Raw genomic sequence first — 6,894 nt, 5'->3', positions numbered from 1 at the left:
CTTACTAGAAGCAAACAAATAATAGACATAGCTATGGTGTTAACCATTCCTCAGTTTAGGCTGTTGGCAGTCATCAGAAAAATGCCTACTCTCTTGATAGAGACAGCAGTGGAGCTTTTTCACCCCAAAACACAATTCCATTTGGTGCTTTCAGAGTTTTTCAGACTAGCTACTAGTATGCCATAATCTAACTTTGTTAAATCTGCTCACATAGTGGTCAATTGATATTATTGTGTCCTCTAATGCATTTTAGAGATTTCTTTTTGCATTTCCTTTATTATATACTGGGAGATTATTCATAAATGTGTTCATTGGGCAGCATGGTGTCTTGTAGTACTGATTTTAATCCATGGGCATCTGGGAACTATGCACAAAGTGTTTGTATGTTCTCTTCATGTTTTTGTGGGTTTCCTCCAACAAATCAAATTTTGAGCCTATTGTGTGAATATGGTAGGGACCTTTATTGATTTTTCCTTCCGCATAGCAATCTATATCTGTAAAGCGCTATGGAATATGTTCAAAAAATGGCAATGACAATAATGGAATACGTTGTGGCTAAGGGATAATATTAAGTCATCTATTAATATTTAATATGTTATCAGTCACAGATTTTTTTTGTATCAGGAAAAGCTTTTGCTAGCTGCCCATTGTTTGCAATAGAATACTTTTCCAGCATGATTCCATCTGCAGGTACACTACACGTATGGCCCTGTGTGGGGACTGCCCTCCAAGACATGAAGTTATAATACACATCTAATGGTACTGTCTACAGAAACCCAGTACTTGTCAATATATTTGAGGCCATGCAATGTATTTTTTGAATATGGTAATGGTACTGTCTACAGAAACCCAGTACTTGTCAATATATTTGAGGCCATGCAATGTATTTTTTTGAATATCTGGTTCAATTCCACAGTGTATAAGCTAAATGTTGTATTTCAGCAGTATACAATACTGTCACACTGTGTGGCATGATGGCTCCTGCTGCGAAAGGAATGGTTCTCTTAGTGCCTTTACCTTTTCACTCAGCACTTCCCCCAGTAAGTAAGCGGACATTTCAAGTTACAGATCAATATTACGCTTATGTGGAAAGAGATATGTCCCTCTTTTCTAATTCTTTGAATACTGTTGCGCCAGGAAGAATTATGGGGTTTATACACTAGCAATATTGGGATAAATAAAGACCAACCTTTCTATATTTTGTGTGTCAACTTTTGATTATGTGATTGTAATATATTCTAATCTTTTTTCAGGTTACTCTGTGTGCCAAGGGACTTATCAGTAGAAGTGAGTATCAGAACAATGCCAGGGGCGAACTAACAGGGGTGCGTGCCCCCAGGACACTAACACCGCTGCACACGCATCTGGGGGGGGGGTTGGGGGACCTGCTGCTCTGCCTGCTTGATAGTTCTGTTACTGAATAATACCTGTATGCAAAGAACCAGCCATGTCCTCCTAATGGTACATGTACATCAAGGGGCATATTTATTATGCTGTGTAAAATTACATTTGCCATAAAAATGGTGTAAATGTTCTAAAAAACTGTGTAAAATAAATGGGGAATTTATCAAGGTGTGTTTTATTTTACACCATGCGAACACCAGATTTGCCACCTTTGTTTTATATTGCTTCAGACTTTTGTAAGTAAGTTTAGAGTAAGTCACTCTAAGAAACACACATTATTACACCGTTTTCTAATGCCATTTTTTAAACAGCGAAGCCTGGTGATGTGTGGCATATTATCCTGCTTTTTTTACACCACATAATAAATCTATTCTCTACATAGTTTTTGTCTCACCATGCTTCTGGTTACCTATGCTGTCTACTCACCTAAAGACAGACAGCATGAGGACCCAATATGGCAGTGGTGAATGCCAGCAATCATGCAGCTTTCCATATTTTTTAAGGTGTCAGGGTACAATGGAGAGTAACCTCTCTTCTGTGCCCAACCGAACCAGATTTCCTAATAAGTAAAGCTAGTGGCTGAACTCATGTCTGCCGTGGTTACATGTGATATTAGAGAATAAACACATTCACTGCATTCAGCACTGGAGTGGGACAAGATTTTTATTACAAAATATAATAGATAGTGCCAACATGTTAATCAAAACTTTATTCAGGTCTCTGTCCTTGCGAAGCTTACCTTTTAATCTGGTTATTTAATAAAAGACACCCTTTTGCCCAGTAACCCATAGCAAACAATAAGTAGGTAGCATTTACTTGTTTAAGCATAAAAAGCGTATTGGTTGCTATGGGTTACTGCACCTTGGAAAAAATAGGTGTTTTTTATTACATATGGAGGTAAGGATTCTACCATGAATAATTGCTAATGTCAATTTAATCCGAAGCAGTTAACTTGCCCATTTTGAAGCATAGGAGGAAATCCATGCAGAACCAATACAAACTTAAGAGGCTAGTGCCCAGGTTGAAATCAAACTACCCCCCATCCCCCGATCGAGCAATGGAGAAGTTGCCATACATTATACCACTATAATGACTTTTGGTGTACCTTCAGTTTGTCACATATGCTATAAATAACATTTTATAACCTGAGTTCAAGCCAAATTTAAGCTTAAACAGAATCATGTTTTATATTAATTTTTGAACACAAAGTTTGTAGCCTAATTGCATATTTACTTATCCTGCAGTGAAAAAGGAAATCAGTTTTAAAAATGTGAATGATTTCATTATAATGGAGTCTATGGAAGATGGCCTTTCTGTATTTCAGAGCTTTCTGGATAACACGTTTCCAGATAATTGATACCTGTATAAGGAGCACCTAATATAAACTTTGAACTCCCCATTATTCCTCATTTTACTGTTGGCAGCAGACAGATAACAAGATGCTACAGACATATGAATCCCTAAGACATACATTGTATGTATGAACATGGCAGTTATAATATGAGTCAACATTCATAATATGCTTAGTCTTAGCACTGTCATGTCTTTAAATACCTTGCTAATTATATTCCATCCCCAGTAAATATTGATATATTTAACCACTGCATGCTTCAGTAAGTCTATTGGGTCTCATGGGGAAATATTACTTTGACACTGATATTACTGATGAAGCAGGGAAGGAAGGAAGGAAGATATGGGGGGATGAAAATAAGGGGAAGAGTAGAGGCTGAGAAAAACAGGAACGTGTTGGTGGTAAGAATCAAAGTACAGAACAGATATTTTAAGAGATAAAGCTAACCCAGTTAGGGTATGACTGAGCTTCTGTTATAGAGATGTGGGTCAGATTTACAGGTCTCTCTCTTGTTTCTTTAGGCACATCACAGCTTGGATGCTGTGAATGACACAAAAAATAGGAGTGTTTCAGGGGATGCCAATGTGTTGCTCCCTCTGTTCTGACCACAGGCAGCTCTACATGCCGAGTGAAGTGAACAGACTTAAACCTCAAAGCACAAAACATGGGATTACAAGCACTGTCCCCCCACAATAAACGAACACTTTTGTTTACACATGTAGAAAAAATCTAGGTTGGGAGTGACTGCGTGGCCTTAGTCATGCTTCTGTTCTTGTGGGAACTCCTGTCATTCTTCATGCCTTGCTGTAGACACTTATGGTGGAATCTAGTATAAGCATAAGTATCTAGTATACGTTTTGAACACAAAAAAATTGCAACATTTTGGGAAAGTATTTATTAACTTTATTTTTCTGTCAGCAGAGAAAAATACTGCACCATTAATAGATTATACCAACGTACATTGTATATAAAAAATCCGTAATGCAGAAGATATTTGGTGCTGAAACACACCTACCACCAGAAATGTGAAATGTTAAGACTAAAAAAATATATTAATAACAGTCTAACATACAATATAACATAACAAGTTTTTGTTCTTCCAAAAATGTCCCTTGGCCTCAGGCATTGAACTTAGATTGTAATCTCAACAGGATATGTACTCATTGTGCTTGGAAAATTGGTACAAGGGAAGCTGTCATCTCGATATCCTGGAGACACACTGGTGAGAGTTTTTGAACGTGATGCTCAGGAATTTAATCTTGATTATGAATGTGCAACAGGAATGGGATTTGGTTGTGAATGTGGAGCTTTGTTAAGGTCAGAGTGTTGTCATTTAGAGAGGGATTAATTGCAGTAATCAAGATATGAATTGTAAAAAATATTTTATGTTTATTGGAAAGGTTTGGTTAGGGTTGGCCTAATTACAAAATACTGCACTGTTAATTGTGAAATGATTTGATTATATTAGGCATAAAGTATATAGCGAAGATTATATCAATAGGGAGAGATCTCCTCGATAGGATACTATGCAGTTAGCACAGGTGACAACTTTGCCAACATACCCTTTGAAAATCATTAGAAAGCAGGTTTAAATGCACTGAGGTTTGTGAAAGGATTTGATTTATGAAAAGTGGGGTTTTATGGTTCATAAAATCTGGAACAGCTTCAGGTTACTAATTAATTATACAGAGAACACACCTGATCACCTCTGAATTAATATAACACTAGCAAATACAGTGCCCGTTGGGCAATCATGGATTCTGCTTGTTTGATAGCTTTGATATATGAAATTATATATATATATATATATCTATATATATATATATATATATATATATATATATATATATATATATATATATACCATAAATATATAGTATATAATAGTCCCTTTGCATACATAACTGTCCAATTAGCACTACTGTTGCTAGTAATGTTTTCATGAAAAGAACTGTGCACCCCCCCTCCCACAACATTTCATAACAGACACAGTATGCAACCCCTTCCTTGCCCAGCTTTTCATGATGCACATTGTGAACCCCCCCCCCCCCCCGCATTTTTAGACAAACACAGTGTGCCCCTCCCAAGCATTTCATGGCAGACACAAGTGTAGTCCCCAGTTTATAGTCCAAAAGGTTACATTGCAGTGCAGGGTAGAGTTAAGTGAGGAATATGTCTGCTGTGTATAGGCTGACCATCCATCCAACTCCTCCCTGCCTTTACCGAATGCATTTTACGCCATCCTGCAGCGAAATACCTGTCCTTCATGTGATGTCCTATGCCTTCGGAATACCGCATCGTTTGCTTTTACCATCACTCATCGTCCAAATCTGCAGTCACACCTCTGTCCTCTACCCTCCCTTCTCAACTGTCAGTCATATAAACTCTGTCCTCAGCCTTCTGCCCTCAGCCTTCCGCCCTCAGTCTTCTGCCCTCAGTCCTCCATCCTCCTCCCTCAGCCCTCCATCCTCTGCCCTCAGTCCTCTGCCTTCTGCCCTCAGTCCTCTTCCTTCAGTTCCCCCCCCTCCGCCCTCGCTCACCACTTTAGAAACTTAGGGACAAGACTGTCGGCTGAAAGAGAAATCTGAGGGGGGAGTGCTGAAGAAAGAGGGTTGGTGGCTAAGCAGGAAGGGTGGAGGGAAGAGGGCGGAAGGAAGAGGAATGAAAGGAAGAGGACTGAGGGTGGAGGATGGAGGGAGGAAGACTGAGGGTAGAAGGCTGAGGGCGGAGTTCGTATGACTGACGGCTCAGAAGGGAGGGTGGAGGACGGAGCTGTGATTGTAGATTTGGATGATGAGTAAAAGCAACCGATGCGCCATTCCGAAGGCATAGGAGATCGCATGAAGGACATGTATGTCGCTGCAGAATGTCTTAAAATGCATTCCGTATGCCTTACCTGTCCAGCTCCTCCTTACCTTACCCACCCATTTCCTCATGGCCTTGTCTATCCCCAAATATTTACAGTTGCCTCTTCTTCTTCCTGCTTTTGCCTCAGGATTATGTCCATTATCTTGCTCATGTGCATTTAGTGCAGAAGTGAACCCCTCCACATACAGGTACTGTATGTACATAAAATCTCAATATTTATATATATAGGCATTATAACTTGGTTGGAGGAGAGCTGATTTTGCTACATTGTTTTAGCAGTCAAGATAAGCCCTGCAGAGAATAGAAATGGCCATATACTGCTTTCAATAGTAATACTATTTACAAATTCACTGAAAATATTCAGAAGAAAAGAAAAATGAATGTGTAATTAATTACTTCTTTGGAATAACTAGTGCAGGAACATGAGCATACATATATTATCTATTTGCGTTGTAGATTTGTTCTGTAGCTGTTGCAATCTGTATCCCTCTAGGTGACCTTACAAAGCTGCTTCCCATCATTGAAGAAGATGAGCATAAGGACAAGGTGATCAAGTGCCGATAGCATACACAAGACCTCTCCTTCTTTCTCTTCTTCCTTTCGAAGAACTGTATCACTATGGACTTACAATGTGTAGATCTTCACCCAATCCAAGCTGGCACTCTAAAAATAGCTAAACGAACATTTTACTTCCAGATGTCAAAGGTTATAATGCTGCAGATGAACCTCAGAGCTACCAGGAAGGCCTGCAACTCAACCGCTGTAGCCTCAGAAACCCAAAAGGAATTTTGTGCAATGTGAGGAAGCCAAAGAAAGTGAATTGTGTTCTCTCATACATAGATTTATTAAGGAAAGTGTTGTGTTTTTCACGAAAATTTGAGTTTTTGAGGTTTTTTTTTTTTGGTCAAAAATCTATTTTTTTTTTTTGAGATTTATTACACCCCAACCCTGGAAATAGCTTGAATCTGAAAATACTCAAGCTAAAACCTGTAGAGGTCATGTAGGAGTCAATGGCAGAGGTCCCTTGAACCATCTGAAGATGTTAATAGCATTCATGATGTTTCATGCATTTTTTTCACCAAAAACTCGATCAGTTCGAGTTTTCAGGTTGTTAACCTGGAACTTGCTGATTCGAGTTTTTTCCATTCAAGTTTTTTCTTAAATTAGAAACCATTCGAGTTGTGAGTTCATTTGAGGTATAAAAAACCCGACCTCTGATAAATAACCCCCATGGTGTTACAAAGGATGCAGGTGAGACTCCTTTCTGGCAC

Source organism: Xenopus laevis, chromosome 4L, assembly GCF_017654675.1.
Source record: "Xenopus laevis strain J_2021 chromosome 4L, Xenopus_laevis_v10.1, whole genome shotgun sequence".
NCBI lineage: Eukaryota > Metazoa > Chordata > Amphibia > Anura > Pipidae > Xenopus > Xenopus laevis.
This window is presented reverse-complemented; position numbering follows the sequence as displayed.